This window comes from Aotus nancymaae, unplaced genomic scaffold, assembly GCF_030222135.1.
Source record: "Aotus nancymaae isolate 86718 unplaced genomic scaffold, 86718_ANA_hifiasm-v0.15.2.pri h1tg000029l, whole genome shotgun sequence".
Lineage (NCBI taxonomy): Eukaryota > Metazoa > Chordata > Mammalia > Primates > Aotidae > Aotus > Aotus nancymaae.
In genome coordinates, this window is record NW_026988442.1 from 27263992 (window position 1) to 27283908 (window position 19917).

Below are 19917 nucleotides of genomic sequence, written 5' to 3' on the forward strand. Positions count from 1 at the left end.
GTCCTCTGGGGAGCAAAGTTGCCCCAGATGGGAGCCACTGCTCTATAGGTTTGGATGCTGTGCCTGCAATTCCATGCAGCCTTACGGCCTATTGATCATGTGTCAGATGGAGCTTAAATTGGTCGATTGCATTTTCAAGTAGCTACTCCAGACCGTGATTATCTGACACCTGTAATTCACCATCCTGGTTGTGTGGGGGGCAGATGTGGAATCATGCACATCAGCAGGCCCGGGGCCTGTTTTCCATGGACCCAGTGTTCCTGCTGAGCACGATGGAGGCCTCCCTGAGTTATTAAAGGCATTAATGCCCCAGAACTGACTCTGCCTCCACTTAATCAGCTCACCAGAAAATTACAATAAAAATCATCTGCCACTTATGAAACTGTCATTACAATGGACTATTTCCTGCCACCTGGGGACAGGCTGCCGTTTCTCTTTCAGCATCAATATCCAAGATGCTGTCTCTGGGAAAGAGCGATTATAGATGCTGTTGAGACACTCCATTGGCCAAGACGTGTCCCTGGATTGAAACCAAAGTCACAACAATAGGTCTGAAATGTACTGAGGAATCTGTTCCAAGGATGGCAAGAGCAATTTCAAACAGAACTGCGAGGACCCTTTGGAGTCAGGACAGGCCTGTCCCGGCCATCAAGGTGCTGATTAGCTGAGAGCACAGGCCCTCTGCAGCCACGGCTCCTCCAAGCCAGCACTGCCCACTCCACCTGTGGAATCCCAGCCAGGAAGACCAGTGCATCTGCGCCAGTATCATGCCTGAAATGTCAGTATCACAAAGCCACTGGGAGGGGTGACCCGGCAGAGCTCAGCAAAGATGACATAAAACAGGCCACAAAGCTGGTGAGCCAGGGCGCAGGAGTATTTGTCTGTTTTCTCCTGAGAACAGCCGCTCAGCTCACTCTGCACTGTGTTTCCACGCTTCATCTGTTAGCCCTGGAATGGGTCCCCTGGGAGCCACGGACCTTGGCAGGCTCCATCTCAGGGACCCTCATACTGACAGTCAGCTCACACTTGCAGATAAATCCTGACTCTTCCCTGCATCTGGGGTCACCCCCAGAAACCTGATCACACAGCACACAGGAGGGGCTGTGAGCAGAGATGAAATCTGGGCAGTGTCTTTGTTATTAATTTAATTGTCATCATGTCTGAACAGTTTCATTTTCGGAGAGTAATTCGATCGCCCTTTTAGAATCTTGATCATCTCAGTGTCATGTTCCTAGAGGGAGGCATCCCGGGAAGAGGTGCCCGCTGTGCGTTCTTTTAATTAAGTTCATCTATTCCTGCAATCATGTGGATGGAACACCTGCCCTGCAAGCAAAATACGCACTTGCTCCTACTCCCGGGACCCGTAGAGGGGTGGAACTGACCACGGCGTGTGCGTTAGGCTCCGCTCTTCAGGCAGGTTCACTCCTGAGTCTGCACTCAGGGAACTCACGCTGTTTCCCAGCATTGTGCTCACTCCCACCTGGTTAGCGAGTGTGCATCGGGAGACGGATTTCACAGGTGCTGAGCTGCTCGGTGGGTGAGCCGGGAGCTGCTGGGGAGAACCCAAAGGCCAATTTCATTTGGTTCTTACTTGGAAGATTTGAGGTTGAAAGAAGAGAACTTTCCTTTTCTGTAGTCAGGCAGAGCTCAAGACAGGCTGTCAGCCTCGTGAGGTCGGCTTTCCAGCTCTGTCTGTCCACTTCTGCTCACAGAGGTCACGTCAGGACGACTGTTTGTGTCCACGGACGCGGGGCTTCCCCCACCCTCCAGCCTCACGAGTGGCAGCTGACGCTTCCCCGCCTTCCAGGTGAACCTCGCTTCCATTTCTCCCAGTGCTGAACCAGGAACAGGGAGACGCTGTGATCCATGATCTGCCACAAATCCCAGCAGACATGTTTAACAGTTTAAAGTGGCTACACAGGTTCTTCTTTTTGGATATTATTTGTATGTGATCAATTTACGTGATGTTTGTTGTGTGTTTGTGTTTTTATAACGTGGGTTTGTGGGATCTGGGAGAAGAAGGATTTTTATGAGGAAGATCCTTGGGGAGACAGAAACCTTGATGGGGGTAGCTGTGAGCGCTCCTCTCAGGGCAGGGAGCACGTTCAGGACAGGCTGGGCAGAGCCACGGGGGCTCCTGGCTGCCCCTCTCCAGGTATGGGGCCGGTGGGGCGACTCCATTCAAGGAGGGTCTGGCCACTTGAGGCAGGAACCAGCCCAGTAAAGCCTGCGCTGCATGAAGGAATGAGCTCCTGTTTGTTCTCTAAGAGGCCCCTGCAGATGGGCGATATCTTCAATACCCACCCGCAGGTGGAGAGCAAAGGACTCAGTGAAGAAAGAAACTCAGTCCTTTGAGGGCAGAAACGCACCCCCCACAGTTGCCCTGAGCTGAGCACGGCTGCCCCTGGGCTTTGTGGAAGCCTGGCCAGGCCCAGCGTCTGCCCTTCACTGAACAGGGAGTAAGGGGAGGTTAGAGAGCCGCAGGGACGACCTTGGCCTGATTGGTCCAGCCACCTCACGAGCACGCCGGGCAGATGAGGCTCAGGGAAGCCAAGGGACTTCTCCCGGATCCCCGGGGAACAGGACCTGAGGTCCCAGCTCCTGACTCCCAAGCCAGTGCTCTCTCTATGGCCCCAGGTCGCTCAGTGCCTGCCAGGCCTGTATGGGGCACTTTAGAATCATTAGCCCATTTAACCTTGACCACCCACAAATGCATGAAGTTGGGATTGTACCCATTCTACAGATGAGGAAGCAAGGCTCAGAGAGGCAGGTAGGAGGCGGGATGAGGCCCAAACCCAGCACTGTGACTCCAAGGAGCCCTTAACTTCCATATGCTCGCCAGATAAATATTCTGTTCTGTGATAATTAGTATTTTCTCAGATTCAAATAAACGAAATAAATGTTAATTGTTGGGGACATGATTCTCTACTTAGAGTTTCAAGGAAATTCCCAGAAGTTTCATTTCATCCAACAGTGATGTTAACAGTTACTATTGGCTTCTGCCCCTCCTACCCAGCCCTGCCCTAAGCACTTTTCAGTTGTTTAAACATCATCACAAACCTATAAGATATGATTTGATGTGACATCATTGCCCCTGTGTTAAGGATGTGGAAACTAATCAAGGAGAGCAGAAATTGTTTGCTCTAAAACTTATGATTCTGTTTCCTTGGAAATACGTCTGGGTTGGGGATTTGGAAACCGATGGGAGGTTGCGTGATCGAGGGTCATTGTTGCCATTCTCTACCTTCCCTGCCTGGATCCGTGCCCTGTGTCATGTGACTTTGTAGTCTGTGCCTCTGGAGCTGGAGTCTGTTTCCTTGTCCTGTTGATATTGGGTTTGGTTGTGTGACTTGCTTTGGCCAATGGGACGTTCGCACGTGTGATGTGGGCAGAGGGGTGGCATGTGCTAGCACAGCTGGTCTTGCCTGCTTGTTCTCCTGCCTTCCATCATGAGAGAAATAGGCCTCTGGTTGTCACTGGTCCAAGGAAGATGGGAGACCCTCAGTACAGCAGACATGGACCCAGTTCTTGGCTTGCAGCCAAGAAAAGCCAGTTCTGGGTCAGATGTAATGAACCCCAGCAGATCAGTGAACATGTGATTGAGACATAAACGCTGTTGCTTGTAACTGAGTTTGGGGGTGGTTTGTTACACAGTGTGATTGTGAGAGTAGCTGACTGATACAAAACTAGAGACCCAACGTGCTGCAGTGCTCACTAGCACTCGAATGCACCTGCCCTCAGGGCCATCTTCTCCCCAGCACACCACGCTTTCCACTGCCCCCTGGGCGTCTTCATGTCAGATGATGGGTCATGTTGGCCCCTGTTCCCAAGGGGCAGGCCCAAGCTCTTCTGCTCTAGTTCGGTGGAGCGCTACCTCCGTGCATGGAGGAGCTCTCTCTTGTTTGTTTTGTTTCTCTCTAATCAGACATGCAAGGGCCCACTGAGCTCTGCTAATGCAGAGAGAGCCTGTTTGGTTATCATCATATCACTTCCTTTTCTACTTTTGCAGACTTTCTTTCACTAAACATTCGTCAAACCTAGAGTTGGCGTTTTCCTGGTGACAAGAAAATAGCAGGGGTGTTTGTGTCCTCTCTGGATCACACTGACATTTCTGTCCACCCTGATGTCTTCGCTGGAGAGAATGCAACTGTGCTGCTCTTGACGACTGTTCCTGTTGGGAAGTTTCTTACTAAATAGCCGTCAGCATCATCATCATTGTGCGTCTTTGGGAAAGGGAGAAGGGAGGGCAATGTTCTGTCCCAGCCTCTTAGGAGTCAAGTCGGAAGGGGACCGGAGCTGCTGACCCCGAAGGGCTTCCCCACGGGGCTCTGGCTGGGCTGGGCTGCTCGGCTGTGTTGTCTCACAGTGCATGGTTCACAGCTCCCCAGGACCTCAGGATCATGACTACCATAGGACAGAAGAGGAAAGCGAAGCTCAGAGAAGTTGCACAACTAGCTTTAGGATTTAGTTTCAACCTTAGAGTTAGGCTTTCCCTCCTCTTGAGTATAAACTGAAATGATAATAACGGCGAGTCAAGGCTTTCTAAACTAAGCATATTCACAGCAATATTGATTATAATAACCAAAAGCAAAACAAGAGAAAAAAGTAAAAATTTTATTGTCCAGAAGTAGGAGATTATTGAAGGCCATATTGTATATCTACACGATGAAATGTATTGTAACTAATGAAATTTATGTTTTTGAAGACTGCTTGATGGCCTAAGGAAATGTACATGGTATAATGTGAATAAAACTCAATGCAGAATCTGATCAGTAAATTAACAAAACTTTCAAACTAACTAAACATTTAGAATAAATCCTAATTTTATAAACCGAGTAGATTTTATATGTGCATCAAAAGCACTGGAGTTAGATTTTATTTTTTCTCTATTTTCCAGGAATATTTTATAAACTTTTCAATTACTTTTTAAAATCAGAAAATAAATGAACACCCTTAAGAGTAAAAATGTAATAAAAGCATAGAGCAGCCTTGAGGTGTGACGTGTAACTGTCTTTTCAGCTGGGACATTTTTAACCTTCGCAAACTCTCTCTTCTTCTTTGGGATGCCCCAGGGCAGGGACGAGTCTCCTCTCTGTCTTGGTGGCGCCAGGAACATATCATGGCACAATAAATAATTGATAAAAACAATTGATAACTCCCCGAAAGGAGTCTGTTCACTGCGGGTGGCCCGCTAACTCCTCAAGGCATTCTCTTAAGTGCACTTCATTTGTTTTGAATTTTTTTTTCAACTTAAATGGATGAAAATTAAAGTCGGGAGAGAGCTGTTGGTTCTTGGGAAAAGATAAAAATAAATGAGTGAGTGCAGTCCCTGCAGGGCCACAGCATGGGGTCTGGATCTGGTCACCTGCTGTGTCTGAAAGTCCATTTTTTTCCCAGTTGTGCTCTAAGGCACTATTATTATACCCATCCCCAACTCCCACGAGGTCACTTTTGAGTCTGGAGGATAAGCAGCAGCCACTGCACCAGCAACTGCATGATGTGCTGGAGGTGAGGCTTGTTCTGAAGGATGACAGAGGTGAAGGGCAGGGCCATGTCAGGTGAGCGAGCCCTGGGAAGAGCCCCCCAAGGAGAGGCACGGCAGGTGCACAGGCCCTGGGGCAGGGGCAGGAGAGACCTTGGTGATCCTGGGTGAAGAACAGCAGGGAGGTGGGTGTAGCTGGAGCCACCTCCCTGTGGCTGCACCAGAGGGAGGTGGGAGGAGATGAGGTCACAGGAGGGGGCATGGAGTGAAGCAGTGAAAGGTGACCTGCGGCCTGTGGTCACTGTCTCCAGGTGGGCAGGCTCCAGCGGAAAGCCAGGGCTCTCGGGTGGTCCTAGGGGCAGCAGTATCAGCACCCTGGGACCCTGCTGGGAAAGCCAGCTCTCAGCTCTGCTGAGACCTCCTGAATTGGAATCTCAGGGTGGGCCTGGCTGTCGGAGTTTTAACAAGGCCTCCAGAGGATTCTGATACTAGAGTCTCAGAAACAAAGCAGAGCTGGGACCCCGGCTCCAGTTTTCACCCAGGAGACAGGAGGAGCCTGAGTGAAAGTGTAGGAGGGGCTGGGGTCCCCACCAGAAGGGGGGGGCCCCAGGAGGATGCCACACAGGGCGGGCATTCGTTCCTCCTGGGAATGTTCTCTAAGGGTTTCTTGGACAGGGAAGCGGCTCTCTGGGCTGCCTGGCATTGGAGATGCTGGGGGTCGAGTGCCCCAGGAGCAGCCCTGTGCCCATGACTGAGGGGTGGGGAATAAACACCCCAGCTCTCCCTGTGTCTGGGTGACTCTGAGGGGCATCCTGTACACAGATCCCAGGCTGCTCAGCAGGATCGAGTTGGAAAGGGGGTTGCAGGACAGGGAACGGTGTGACTAGAGGTGGAAGAACCTTAGCATATGCAAGGCACTGTGTGTAATTTCATCGGGCTGCAGTGTAAGCTTACGGAAAGGAGGAGGTAGAGTGGAGTGAGGTGGAAAGTGACTAATGAAATGTATGTCTCCCCAGGAACATCGGCCACGGATAAGCCCCGAGTGAAGGGACTTAGGAAGCCTCTCCCACTTGGTGTTCTCCTTCAGAGACTCAAAATGCTTGCTAGGAAGGAAGAGCCACTTTCTGTCCTCCACCATCAGGAGCACAGAAGGGTAAAGCTGGGCACACACACAGAAGCATCTCATGCCGTCTGCGGTGGCTGCAGCGCTCTCCTGGGCAGGACGTGCTCCAAGGTCAACGTGACTTGGGAAAGCAACTGTGAGTAAAGCCCCCAGTCCTGGTCCTGGACTAACTGCACCAGGGACCCCAAGGGGCTAAACATGACCCTGGATTGTAGCAAGGCTTTTCCAACCTGCAAAGAAGCATCCAGGGAGAATGTCTAATTAAAGATTTGCTATTTCTCTCCTCTTTCTTCTCATCACCCTCAATGTCCTCACAGCAGCTTCCCCTTGTCCTGTGACAAATCTGGAGCAACGTGCTTTGGGTGGGAGGCAGAGTGACATGGAAGACCCTGAGTTCTACGTGTATCTGCCTGTATTTCCCTCCTTCCTCCCTAGTTCAAGGAGGTAACCAGGTGTGGCGACTCCTGGCAGGTATGGTCACAGGACAGAGGCAGAAGCTATTTGAGAAAGACTTAGCTTCATTGGAGCGAGGCGCGGGGAGGAGAGGGAAAGAGACAGAGGAGAAGATGATGAAGAATGGAAAGGGGCAATGTTCACCAGGTCCTGGGAATGTGCTGGACTGCAGAGGGCAGCTGTGGGGTCCCACACCTGCAGGGGGAGTCCCTGGATCCCATAGGTAGCCGGCCTGCTGACCGGAGATGTGAGCCCAGTTTCCTCTTCTGTAAAATCAGGTGTAGCCCCGTGGCTTTCAACCCTGGCTGTATGTTAGTGACACCTGGGAAGGTTTAAAGATTCCTGATGCACACGTTGGACCCCAGATGTATCAGATCAGATCATCTGGGTGCAGTAACTTTAGTGTCCCTCAGGTGACTCAAATATGCAGGCAAGATGGAGAGCACTGACCTCAGCTAAGTCCTATTTATGAGAATTTTGAGACCATGAAACACTTAGAGCAGGCAGGATCCTAAGAAATCACCTGACCCAACTTCTACCATTCGGAAGAAACTAGTTTTCAGAAAGGCCAAATCTTTCACCCAAGGACACACAGCATGTTAGTGGCAGAGCCATTTCCAACACTCCTTCCATCTCTCCACCTTTCTGGAAGACCCGCTTGAAGCTCTCAACTTCACAGGAAGGTCTGAGAGGCCCACATGTGACCCCTGACTTCCAGGAAAAAGCCCTGACCTCCGGTCAGCTCAATGAGTCACTCTGTTGCTGTGACCCTGAGGCCCCTCCTTGAAGAAAAATTCCAGGAGGCTTGAAATGCTCTCTAAGTTGTAGAAAAGGAAGCGGTGCCTGGAAACTGAAGAAGATTGCACAATGGATACAAATATTTGGGTTTTATGGCTTCTTCCCCTCCCCCAAAATAAACATGGCAGAATTGCTTCTCACTGAAAGGGCGTCTGGGTTTCATAAACAGACCATAAAGAGGCAACCGAAGACCCAGAACAGCTCCAAATCAGCATCTGTCCCTGCCATCTGGTTCTACCTCCATTCTCCTTGGTCTCTCTCTCATCCAGGCTCACAACACAGGGAAGCGCTCTTGCCTTTGTCTCTTGGCTCCTCCCACAGGCAGAGGGTGAATCTGATTGGTGGGAAGATAAGACTCTGGATTCCATCCAGTGGGCGGGGCTGATATGCAAATAGCCAGAAGAGTTAGGATGCTTTTGGCAGTAAGTAACAGAATATGCAGCTAAAAATGGCTTATTTTCTTGCTACGTAAAATGGGGTCCATGAACCAGCAATATCAGTTCATTAGAAATGCAGAATCTCAGGTATGCCCAACACTTACTGAATTGGAATCTGCTTTTCTTTTTTTAACAAGATTACCCAGGTGCTTCACATGCACATTAAAATTTTTAATTACTTAAAGTCAAATTTATTTTAAGCTTTCTACCTGCCTAAAAATCTAATTATATATTAATTCCAAAGACTTCCCAACCCCTACTACATTTTCCTGTTTGAAAAAAAAAATTACAATACCAAAAGAAATTGATTTCTAATGTGTAATATATTTTATTTAACTCACTTTGTGTAGTTCAGAAAATGGGTTACCCACATGAATTCCTGGATCCACAAAAAATTTAGTGCAATTTGGTTAAATAATTTTAGATTTACACGTGATTGTAAGAAAAATGAAAAATCTCACATGTACTTCACTCATTTCCCTCCAATAATACCACCTTACCTAATTGTAGTAAAATTTCACAACCAGAAAACTGACTTTGATACAATTAATCTGTCTGACTCAGGTTTCACCAGTTTTATGTGCACTAATTAGTGTGTATTTAGTTCTGGTATGACCACCACCATTAAGATTTAAAACAGTTCCTTCCTAAGCATTCCTCACTCTGTCCTTTTATAGCTTGTTCCATGGAGAGCAGGTTCTATGCAAACCTATCCCCAAAGTCCCAGCGAGCTGAGAGGCTGAAGAAAGAGGCTGACAAATCCAGCTTCTATGAAAGAAACATTTAGTAGGAATGTACTAAAGTGATATTTCAGGTGGCTGCCAGACTGTAGATCCCTGCACTCGCCCTCCAGAAAATATGTTGATAGAAAGCCTTTGTTTTTTGTAAAATACGTGCAACTAGTCACACCACAGATTGTGACACCTGTTACCACTAAGGAGGTTAGATAAATGTCTTTATGAAGGATTATCCATGCTATAGGCACTGTTTCTTGATGAGGGGTTAGCTACACTATGGGAGCACCTTAGTAAGCAGGAGTCAAACACTGGTCATCATGGTGGTTTCTCTTCAAGATGGTGTCACTCTTGCCACACAAAATGTTGTTTTCCTACATAGCTACACCCTTCTTCTTTCCATGCCTGGAAACCACTGTTTCACTCTCCATTTTGATAGTGGTCTGGCGCGGTGGCTCATGCCTGTAATCCCAGTACTTTGGGAGGCCGAGGCAGGCAGACTTGAGGTCAGGAGTTGGAGACCAGCCTGGCCAACATGGTGAACCCCCGTCTCTACTAAAAATACAAAAATTCACCAGGTGTGATGACAGGTGCCTGTAATTCCAGTTACTTGGGAGGCTGAGGCAGGAGAATAGCTTGAATCTGGGAGGTGGAGGTGATGAGCTGAGATTGCATTACTGCACTCCAGCCTGGGCTATAGAGCAAAACTCAGTCTCAAAAAAAAAAAGAAAAAAAAGAATGCTGTATAAGTGAGATCATACATATAGTGCATAACCTTTTGAGATTGGCTTTTTTTCCACTAAGCTTAATTCCCTGGAGATTCATCCATGCCATTACATGTATTAATAGTTTGCTCCTTTTCATTGCTGAATAGTATTTCATAGTATAGATGCACCAGTTTATTTTACCCATTCATTGAAGGACATTTGGATTGTTTTCCAATTTTTCGCTTTTATCAGTAAATTGCTATGATTATTGGTATATAAGTTTTTGTCTGAATACCAGTTTTCATTTCTCTGGAACAAATGCCCAAGAGTGCAAGTGCTGGGTTACACGGTCAGCGCATGTCTAATTTTTGGAAGAAACTGCTGAACTCTTTTCCAGAGCATCTATATATCATCAATATATTGTATGGACAACCAAATTTTTCTGTACTCTTGCCATCACTCACTATTATCACTATTTTTTATTTTAGCTACTTTCATGTGGGTGTCTAGTGATTTTAATTTGCATTTTCCTTATGGCTAATAATGCTGAACATCTTTTTGTGTACTTACTTGCCATTCATATATCAATGCTGGTGAAATATCTGTTCATGTCTTTTGCCCATTTCCTAAATGAATTTTTTTTTACTGTTGAGTTTTGAGAATTCTTTATATTATCCTAGGTATTAAATCCTTTGTGGGATATATGGTTTGAAAATATTTTCTCCCAGTATGTAGCTTTTCTTTTCATCCTCTTCACAAGGCCTTTCTCAGTGCAAAAGTTTTACATTTTATTGAGGTCCAATTGATCAGTTTTTCCTTCTGTGCGTTGTGTTTTCTGTGTCAAGTCTAAGAACTCTTCTAGCCCTGCGTCCTGAAGATTTTTTTCCTACGTATTTTGTTTTGAAGTTTTATAGTTTTACATGTTACTTTATGAGTCCACAATCTATTTTTTTAATTTTTGTACACTGTATGACAGTTAGGGTGTGATTTTTTTTTTTGTCTATGGATGTCCAATTTTTCTGACACTATTTGTTGAAAGACTATTGAATATTAAAGTTCGAGGAGCACTGGCTTACATTACAAAGGCTTCTTTTTTTTTAACTCACTTAACATTTATTGGAAAGAATGGGGTAAGTTTGTAGGAAAATATAAATGAGAAGAACCAGATTTAGGGGGCTTGGGAGCATCAGGGCAGCTCCTGGGTCCTCTGTGTGGCCATGATGGTGAATCCACTCATGTGTCACTGTTCACGATTCAGGTCCCTGGAAGAGGACGGGATGGTCTTGTCTTGGGCATGTGTTACCCCCTGGACTGGGGAAAGGTGTTGTAGTTTGACTGAAAGTCCTTCCTGACCACATGGACAGGGATGGGGAGTTTCTCAGCAGAAGCCCAAGGATTTGCTCAGGCCTGGAGAGCAAACGCCACACGCCCTCCACACATCTTCACCTGCATGAACACCCCTCCAGTCGCACCAGCCTGCTCACTGCCCCTCAAACATCTTTCCCTCCCATCCTTGCTTGTGCTGGGACCCCTCCTGGAAGGGTTCCCTTTCCTGTCTGCTCTTCTGACATTCATGGTCCTTCAAGACTCAGATTAAACCACCCTCCTCCCCAACAAGCACCAGCCATTGCTGCTGCTGTCTCGAGGTTTCTGAACCTCAGCACCATTGACATTTTGGGCTGGGTAATCTCTGTTGTGGGACTGTCCTGCATATTGTAGGATGCTTAGCAGCATCTCTGGCCACTACTCAGTAAATGCCAGTTACGCCCTTACCCAGTCGAGACAAACAAAACTGTGTCCAGACATTAGCAAGTGCACCCAGAGGGAAAAATTACCCGGGTTGAGAGCCACGCCTTTTCTGAACCTGAGTCACTAAGATTTACTGCCATAGCAACTTAATTACATTGTAATGTTTACTTAACTTCTCACTGCTGCTTATTGCTTTGGCAGACTGTAGCCAGCCAGAGAGCAGCCAGGTTAACCCTTACCCTGGTCCCACACTAAGTTGTCTCCCGTGCTGCATAGGGATGGCTCAGTGCACAGGGAGCATGCCAAGATGCACATCTGGGCTTGATGGCCTCAAAGTCTCTACTAGACTGGGAGGTGCACAGCTTGGTACCACGTCTGGATGCAACATCTTGTTCCTGAGGCAGGATGGTGCTTGTGTACTGAAGACAGACTTGCTGGCTGTGGTGAAGGACAGATTTCTCAGTGGATCCAGTGGGAACCAAAGCCTGCTGTGACCCTCCAATAATGACAGCCATCCTCTCCACCTCTGGGCTCAGGCATGCCTCACAGGAGCTCTCTACATGCGCTGTCTCATCCACAATGAATTTGGTATCAGCGTCTGGTTTTTAGAGATTCGGAAACTGAGTCCAGAGCATTCTAATGTCCTAAGCATATTCACGGTGAGTTGGAGCAGAGCTGGCTTTTGCCTGAGGGGTGTGAGTCTAGTGACAGTGCTCACAGCCATGATTCTCGTAGGCCCACTGTCTCCTTGAGCACCGCTCATGTAACTTGTAGGAAATGAAAGCGTTTCCCAGCCTTTGCCTGTGTCCAACGTTAACTCATCTATTTAGCACAAAGACTTTATTAAATGAGAGTTACTGATCTAGTGGACACACTTCTTTACTCTGTCATCTCGACAGTGATAAGATCTTCATTTTGCTCACTTCTGGATCACACAGTCTAGCAGAATTCTTGAGGCATGGCAGGAAGTCATCATTATTTGCCTCATTTAATTGTATTATGTTTCTGTGTACACTTCATCACACCTAACAGTGTTTTGCACAAAGTAATTGTTAAAGGATACTTTTCAAAAGGCTAAATGTTTGATCAATCAATAGGTTTTTAATTGAGTATCCTTACAAGTGAATATCATAAAGTGACTATAAACGTGTTTTTATTACCGTGTGTTGATTACCTGGATTAAATGTTTCTTTAAGCCTCAGAGTGCATGATGATTCAGTTCTTCTGATTTTAAGCTCAGATCTTTTCAGTGATGAGATATGCAGGTCTGGAAGCCTCTGAAATTTATAATGTGGATGATGGGAATCTATAATGCTGGTGGCCAATTTTGAAAATTGTTATGGAAATTTATATTCATTAGAAATGATGGCAAGTTCTGGAATGGGATTCTGCAGAGTCAATTTAAAGTAATTTGTTTCAAGGCGATAACTGAGGAAGCAGCAAGCAGAGACACTAACCTGGATGTGACACCCCTGAGAGACCAAACTCAGCTTGATGAATGGAGCCAAGCCAGGAAAGGGCTATGGGCCTGTCCCAGAGGGGCCACCTGTTTCTGACAATTGGCAATGTTATCTGTTAACTAGAAATCTGTTATGGGACAAGGAGAAGATTGCCTGCAGCCCTTGGAGAATAAGACAGTTGTCCTCTGGCTTCTATATAATATGCTTCTAAGCAATGTTTTAGGATTTATCAGTGGTGAGATCCTCGGATATTTAACCATGTCTCCCTGAGGGCTATGACATGGTAGTGATGGGAAATAGAGCTGGGCAGGAGAAGAAAAGCTGGGATGTAGCTTTTACCCTAAGCACATTCTCCGAAAATGGTACCTTTGTAATAATCTATTTGAATAATATGTTGACATGGGCAGTATTAAGACAATAATCGGAAGAATTTTGAGAAAGCATTCTGAAATACGCAAGTGCAGCTTAAATGGCCAGAATGTGAGACTCCCAATTGAAGAGTCCAAGGTGAAGAGTCTATGTGGAAGTGTGCTGTCTCACCTGCCCCTCAAATGGCACAAACTCCATCCAGACCCACCCCAAGTCCACTGCTCTAGGGGTAGGACCAGCCTCTGACTCTGAGACTTACAAGGTGGGAGTGCAGGAACTATTCCCCTCTCCAGAGGAGGAGGAAGCCTCAGGGCTGCAAGAGCTGCAGGCACATTCTTTTCTGGTTTTCTGCCATGGGATTCATGCTACAGCCTGCATGACTTTCAGAGCCAGAGCTTGGAACTACTTATCCTACGCTGAGGGTTTCTTTTGCCAAGGGTCGTGTCTCCTGCTGGGAGTGCAAATACATCTACATCACCTTCCAGGCAGGGAGGGAGAGGATTAAAAGAAGGGCACCAGCAAATCACTTTATGCAAACAACAAAACCACACAGACACCCAAAAACCCTTGAAAATGGGACTGAATGACACGCCCACATTACGGACAAATGCTGTTTTCAGAAGTCTCATTTCTTCGCCAGAGAGATTGGCCAACTTGGACTCTTGTTACCATCACATTCGGCACCAGGTATCTGCTATGCTGTACAACCATTCTCAAGTTCGTGTGCAGCTAGCTTTGTAAGGGGGAGCTGAGTCGGTTTGAAAAGCCCTAATTACAGGATTTAGTGATTTTCTTTGTAAAGGGGATTTTTAAGTTTAGAGACAAAGTGACTGTAGGTACAAACAGATGCAAAACTTCAAAAAGTAGTTTATTTTTCATTCTATGCCTCTATTTACCTAAAGAACAACCCTCCACCTCACCCCAACCCCAGCCAAAAATTGTGACAGGGGAGGTTGGAGAAGTAGCACAATATTTTCTTTAGGCTTCGAGAGTAAAGACCTCCCTAGGTAGCATGTCAATTCCAAATTACAGTCTTTCCAATTGAAAAGACTATAGGGATTCTTTGTCTCAGGACTAAGAAAATTAAGAAGCATGGACACAAAGGTGAGGTTGGAGCAAAAGTTTAATAAGTAAAAGAAGAAAGCTCTCTGCCGTGGAGAAGGGGGCTGAAAGAGGGTTGCTGTTTTAACAGCTGAATGCAAAGGCTTTTATGAGAAACTGATGAGGGTTGGGCATCTCATTTGCATAAGACTCGAATTTCTGGTAGCTCCACCCCATCCTCCTAATGCACATGTGGCCCCTTAGCTTGAGTTACTCCATATTGTTTGTTCTTCTTACTGTGCATGTGTGAGGGGTTGGAGTTTTCCATTGTGAGCATGTCTGGGCGAGTCACCCGTGTAGCCTTTTTTATCTGTGCAGCTGGGAGCATGTCTCAGGCAGTCCCCCTGTACAAGTTCCCTTATCTGTGCCTGAAGCTTGAGTTCTCAGGCTGTTCTTTTGTTTGAAAGAGTTCAACCAAGAACCCACCCTAACTGCCTGCCTGCCTGTTTTCTTCCTTTCTCCTTTCTCATGAATTGCTCTTGGAAACTCATCATTGAAGAGCCTCGTGGAATACTGACATACAAGGGGCCCTAGGATTTGCTCTGTTGTTGGGGCAGGTACCTCAGTGAGTGAGGTCCTGCAGGGAGGCTGGGCTATGAGCCCCTGCACTCGGCATCAGGACGGGACTCCTCTGGTCTGTCTGGGGTCCTTCCTGGTCATTACCCTGACTTCTGGGCCTCTCTTGTGACAGAGATCTTTTTATACAGAGGATTTTCTTGCTGGATGTCATCCTAGCCACCTATTTTTGTGCAACAGTTTAGAAGCCCCATACTAAAAAGTAAAAAAAACTTTACTTTTTAGAAGTAGACTAATCTGTACCTCAAATTGTCAACCCATATTGTGATGGTGAAGCCGTGAGCATCTCCAGGAAGTGGATTAGGCCCCTAGATCCCTCTCTTCCAGAGAAGTGCATGGTGTATGTGTGTGCATGTGTCTATGTGCACTGGGGTGTGTGCCTGTGAACACATGTGCTGGGTGTGTGTGTGTATGCCCATGTGTACATATGTGGAGGCCAGAGCAGCTCCATTTTGGAAGCTAATCTACCATGTTGGCTTCTGATTAACCCAAATTTCAGGAAGATGTCTAAGATTTCCAGTTTATCTGTTGTTCCTTGTGTAAGAGCAGGTAGTTACTGTAAACCCTCACCTTAGTTCAAACAACCTTGATGCTGTCTTACTTCAATAGTTCTACACATCCCTTCTGAATCACCCCTTCCTTATGGGTGTAGAGGGTAATGGTGTGGGGATCCACCACTTTGTCTTGCCTCCAACTGGGAGACAGACATGGCTTTTGTTTGTACATTCCTATCAAATATTTCTTTCTAAGAAACTGGATTTGTCAGCCTTTGCGTTCAGCCTTTCAGCTTCCTCAGCATTTTGAGGGTAGGCTTGCAAACCAAACATTCTTTGGGCTCAGATAAATGTACAGTGACATATGTCCATCCTTACAATATCATACAGACTATTTTCACTGCCCTAAAAATCCTTTCTGCTCCACCTGTTCATTGCTCCCTTTCCCCAGTCCCTGGCAACTACTAATCTTCTGATCGTCTGTCAGAGTTTTGCCTTTTCTAGAATGTCGTATGTTTGGAATTGATAGTACGTGGCCTTTCAGGCTGTCTTTCTTTTAGCCATATGCATTTAGGGTTCTTGTCTTTTCATGTCTTGATTACTCATTTCTTTTTAGTGCTGAATAATATTCCATTTTCTGGATTTATCACAGTTTATTTGTCCGTTTGCCTACTGTAGGACGTCTTGGTTGCTTGCAAGTTTTGACAACTATGAATGAAGCTGCTGTAAATATCTATATGCAGGTTTTTTTGTGTGTGGACATGATTTTTTAACTCATTTGGGTAAATACCAAGGAGCATGATTGCTGATGGATTGTATGGTAAGAGTAGGTTTAGTTTTGCAAGAAACCGACATATTGTCTTCCACAGTAGCTGTACCATTTTGCATTCCCACCAGCAGCAAATTAGAGCTCTTGTTGCTCCACATCCTGATCAACATTTGTTGTCAGTTTTGGATTTTCTCTATTTTAGTAGATGGTTACTGGTATCTAATTTCTTTTCCTTTTTTTTTAAAATAGAGATGAGGCCTCCCTACATTGCCCAGGCTGGTCTCAAACTTCTGGGCTTAAGGGATCCTCCCATCTCTGCCTCCCAAAGTGTTGGAATTGCAGGCATGAGCCAGCCACTGGGGCCAGTCGCATTGTTTTAATTTGCATTTCCCTAATTATATACTACAGCAGGCATCTTTTCATATGCTTATTTGCCATCTGTACATCTTCTTTGGTGAGGTGTGGGTTAAGACCTTTGATCTATTTTTTTAGTCTAGTTGTTTTCTTATTGTTTCATTTTAAGAGTTCTTTTTATATTTCGGATAACAGTTCCTTTACCAGATGTGTCTTTTGCAAATATTTTCTCCCAGTCTGGGGCTTGTTGTTTCATTCTCATGACGGTATTTTTTGCAGAGCATTGTATTTCAATTTTAATGAAGTTCAGCTCATCAATTCTTTCTTTCATGAATTATGCCTTTGGTGCATCTATAAAGTCATCACCCAACCCAAGGTCATCTTGATTTTCTCCTATGTTATCTTCCAGGAATTTTATAGTCTGCATTTTATGTTGAGGTCTGTGTTCCATTTTGAGTTACTTTCTGTGAAGGATATAAACTGTATAACTAGGTTCATTTTTTTTATTTGCAGGCAAATGTCCAGTTGTTCCAGCACCATTTATTGAGAAGTCTGTCTTTGTTCCATTTGTATTGGTTTTGCTCCTTTGTCAAAGATTAGTCGACTCTGTTTATGTGGGTCTATTTCTGGGCTCTTTATTCTGTTTCATTGATCTATCAGTGTGACCAGTATCATGTTGTCTTGATTCTTGTAGCTTTACAGTAAGTCTTGAGGTCAGGTAGTGTCAATCCGCCATTTTTTTTTTTCTCCTTTACTATGTGTTGGCTATTCTGGGTGTCTTACTTCTCCATAAAAAATTTAGAATCAGTTTGTCAATATACTTAATATAGCTTGTTGGAATTATGATTGGGATTGCATTGAATCTATTGATCAAGTTGGGAAGAGCTGACATCTTGACAATATTGAGTCTTCCTATTCATGAACATGGACTATCTCTCTGTGTGTTTAGTTTAAAAAATTTCTTTTCATCAGAGTTTTCCTCATATGGAACTTGTACATATTTTGTTAGTTTTATAATGATTTCATTTTGAAGAGTGCTAATGTGAGTGGTATTGCATTTTAAATTTCAAATTCCATTTGTTCATTGCTGCTATACAGGAAAGTGATTGGCTTTTGTATATTAACCTTGTATCTTGCAACTTCCCTATAATCATTTATTAGTTCTAGGAGTTATTTTGTTGATTCTTTCAATTTGTCTGCATAGGCAATCCATATTATCTATAGGCAAATATAGTTTTATTTCTTTCTTCCCAATCTATATGCCTTTTATTTCCTTTTCTTGTCTTAGCTAGGACTTGCATTATCTAGGACATCCAGTACAATGTTGAAAAGCAGTGGGGAGAAGGAACATCATTTTCTTGTTCCTGATCTTAGTAGGAAAGCTAAGTGGAGTTTCTTGATATTGATATTAAATGTGATGCTTGCTATGGGATTTTTGCAGATATTTATTAAATTGAGGATGTTCCTCTCTATTCATAGTTTATGGAATTTTTTTTTATCTTGAATGAGTGTTGAATTTTGTTAAGTGCTTTTTCTGCAGCTATTGATAAAATCATGTCATTTTTCTTCTTTAGCCTGTTGATGTGATGGATTACATTAATTGATTTTGAAGATAAGACTTGTTGTATCAATGATTGGCTTTCTGTGCAGCAAGCAGCAGGATCTAGACCAAACCCCTGATGTTTCAGCAACACTTTAACCACTTGATTCACAGAAACCATCAACCTGCATGCAGAGGTAGGCAAACAATTTCTTAATCTAACCATGAAAGAAAAGAATGATAAATTCACTAAAATTCAGAAGTTCTATTCATCAAAAGCATCATTAAGAAAGTGCAAGGGAGTGAAAAGTCAAATCTCAGATGGGAAGAAGACATTTGTAATATTGTATACTTGACAGTGACTTGTACTGATCCTGTCCTGTACAGGCCCAGACCTAAACACTGTACCTGCAGCATCTCACTGAAGCCCCCTCCTACCCCACGAGGCAGGTCCATCATGCCACCCATTGTACAGGGGAGGAGACTGAGGCCAGAGAGCCTCAGTTTCTGGTCACACAAAGACTGTGTGACCTCCCGACAGTTTTACAGCTTGGAAGGGGCTGAGTCAGGGTTCCAGGGAGACCCTGCACCCTTCCCTGCTGCTGTGTAGCCTGGCTCAGCTGCAGGAGCCAAGCCGCAGGGCAGGTTGTGGTTTGGGGCACCCTGTGGCATTGTGTGCGCAGGCCAATGAGGCACAAGACTGGGGGTGGGGGTGGGCATGTGTGGCCTTGCTGGTTTCCGTGGCAGGAAGAGTCGTGACACCCAGGGCTGCAGACTCAGACTCCTCTCTGCTGAGCCCCCTTTGGGTCAGCAACTCAGTTCCTGATTGTTTGCCGGGCTCTGGTTTGTGCAGAGCATGATCTCAGCTCACTGCAACCTCTGCCTCTCCGGTTCAAGTGATTCTGTACCTCAGCCCACCTATAGCTGGAATCACAGGCATGCACCACCATACCTGGCTGTTTTGTATTTTTAGTAGAGACGGAGTTTTACCATGTTGGTCAGGCTGGTCTTGAATTCCTGACCTCAAGTGATCCACCTGCCTTGGCCTCCCAGAGTTCTGGAATTACAGGCATGAGCCACTGTCTGACCTTGGTCTAGCAGTTTCTTTCAAACCTAGTCCCAACGGGAAACAGAGGCATGCATGGTGGGGGTTTGGGGCAGAATTAAGGGAACTAATAAATGATGAAAGCACCTGGGGACCAGCAAGAAAGGGAGCTGCCCGGAGCCCAGGGCTGGAGGGGAGGGTGCAGGAGAGTGCATGGGCAACCCTGGGAGAGGCCTGCAGGGAAGGGGCTGCCCACAGGGCTGCGGTCACATCACAGGAAGAGGCACCTCAACCTTTCCCCTCCTGCCCTTGACCTCCAGGGGAGCCTCTCCTTGGCTGAACCTAACTAGACATCAGAGGGCAGGGAGCCCAGGAGATGAGGTTCTCAGGGGCCAGTTCTGGGACAGGGAGCCCCAGGCAAAGAAGGGATCTAAGTGTTGGAGAGTGAGAAGGGGGATGACCAGCTGAGACATCTGCACCTTCTCCCCACACTTGTGTCCCAGGCTACAGGGGAAAGGTGGAGGAGAATAGAGAAGGTCCCTTCCAGGTTCAGTCCAGGCTTTGGGAGCACAGGGGCAGTGGGTGCCAGGCAGGGGAGGAGAGGGAGCTTTGGAGATCTGGGAAAGCTGGCAGAGAGCCTTTAAGGGGAGCTAGAGGTTTGTGATCAGGGAAGTGGAGGGAGGGAAGCAGTGACTGAGGAACATTGAGTGGGCTCCATGCTCAGCA